Here is a 2,500-nt window from a genome sequence, read left to right as displayed (position 1 = left end):
ATGTGCAAAATTTATAATTAATTGAATGCCAAGTAACAAACTACCAATTAGCTACGATGGTGAAGAGGGGTTGATTTCAATTTTAAGTACAAAATACCTGAATTCGACAGGTATAAGTACAGAAGAATTGTCATTGACTTTTATCTTTCTTCGTGGCCAAGTGGCTTAGTCACTGTCTATACAAGCATGCCGACCAGGGTTCGATTCCCGGCCGGAGCCAAGCTCTTGTCTTTGTGTGATTTCGCCTGGGGCTCTGATCCCGAGGTCGTTAAGAGAATCCAGACATTAATGTATCAAAAATATATATGGCTTATTTGAATATGGAAAATACGTAAAAATGTGCAAAATTTATCATTAATTGAATGCCAAGTAACAAACTACCAATTAGCTACGATGGTGAAGATGGGTTGATTTCAATTCTAAGTACAAAATACCTGAATTCGACAGGTATAAGTACAGAAGAATTGTCATCGACTTTTATCTTTCTTCGTGGCCAAGTGTCTTAGTCACTGTCTATACAAGCATGCCGACCAGGGTTCGATTCCCGGCCGGAGCCAAGCTCTTGTCTTTGTGTGATTTCGCCTGGGGCTCTGATCCCGAGATCGTTAAGAGAATCCAGACATTAATGTATCAAAAATATATATGTCTTATTTCAATATGAAAAACACGTAAAAATGTGCAAAATTTATCATTAATTGAATGCCAAGTAACAAACTACCAATTAGCTACGATGCTGAAGATGGGTTGATTTCAATTCTAAGTACAAAATACCTGAATTCGACAGGTATAAGTACAGAAGCATTGTCATTGACTTTTATCTTTCTTCGTGGCCAAGTGGCTTAGTCACTGTCTATACAAGCATGCCGACCAGGGTTCGATTCCCGGCCGGAGCCAAGCTCTTGTCTTTGTGTGATTTCGCCTGGGGCTCTGATCCCGAGGTCGTTAAGAGAATCCAGACATTAATGTATCAAAAATATATATGGCTTATTTGAATATATATATATATATATATATATATATATATATATATATATATATATATATATATATATATATATATATATATATATATATATATATATATATATATATATATATATATATATATATATATATATATATATATATATATATATATATATATATATATATATATATATATATATATATATACACACATATATATATATATATATATATATATATATATATATATATATATATATATATATATATATATATATATATATATATATATATATGGTAAGAGAAAGAACTATAATTGGTTTTTTCTGATTTTATTGACACTGTCAACAGAAAATTAAAAATGTATTGTGGGGTCAAATGGTAATTTTCTCCAAAAAAAAGAAAAGTCCTCTCAGTTCCACACATGTTTTAGATTCAACCATCGAATAATGGCTTTTCATGTTAGAATATATAATTCAGTTTCATCGGTTTTTTATTTTTTTTTTTTTAATGGCAGCATTTCACCAATATAATTTATCCTGTTTATTAATATTTGTATATAGGTACACAGCCCCATCGGGCTTTTCAGCCACTTGAATTTATAATATACTATGAAAAACACTTTCTTAGTTTTTCCTTTGTCATTGTTAAATTTTTACTGTTATCTCTGCTGCTGTCATATCTCTCTGCCTTTGCATATCCGTCAAAATTTATGATATATGAAAACTATATATATATATATATATATATATATATATATATATATATATATATATATATATATATATATATATATATACTATATATATATATATATATATATATATATATATATATATATATATATATTTTTCCATATCAATTTCTTACACATTGACTCCATACATCATTTCAATCCTTACTCCTACTTTTATATAAACATCATTTGGTGACCGCTTTGTTGTTTTTCCTTGAATATCTATCACCACCTATCTGTGAAATAAATTGAAATGTGAATCATATTTCATGTTCAATTAAATAGAAAAGCCAGAAAGTTCATATGTCAGGGCTTTGACATGGGGATATTTCAACTTTTTTTATTCAGCCGCTTCATATAATAAGCTTAGTAATCTTTTTATGGTTAATAGGTAGAGCAATCTAGTCATGCACAGGCATTTCTAAGTTTTCCATGTTTAGAAATAATCTAGTTTGTACTAAGTTATTTTGTTATCCTGAATAAAATACAGCTTTTTATCTAATATCATTTAGAGTACGAGGGTAAGGACGGAATCGTATTTCAGCTCAAATGACAATTATTGTCTCAATATACAAGATGAGAGTCAATAATACTTTTTATGTGGAATACTAAATCAAAACATGTATAATCATGATATAAAACAGGAGTTTTCGAGATAAGACAAGTCTTACTCAGTAAGCAATTTGAAGCCATACTAGTCAGAAAATATGAAATATGAATATAGATGATTTATTCAATACAAATATTGATAGACGCTCAGAGAAAACATTCATTTTAATTATGTATGATCCTAACGAT

Source organism: Palaemon carinicauda, chromosome 7 (assembly GCF_036898095.1).
Source record: "Palaemon carinicauda isolate YSFRI2023 chromosome 7, ASM3689809v2, whole genome shotgun sequence".
Taxonomy (NCBI): Eukaryota; Metazoa; Arthropoda; class Malacostraca; order Decapoda; family Palaemonidae; genus Palaemon; species Palaemon carinicauda.
The sequence above is the reverse complement of the archived record's forward strand: the minus strand, read 5'-3'. Positions refer to the sequence as shown.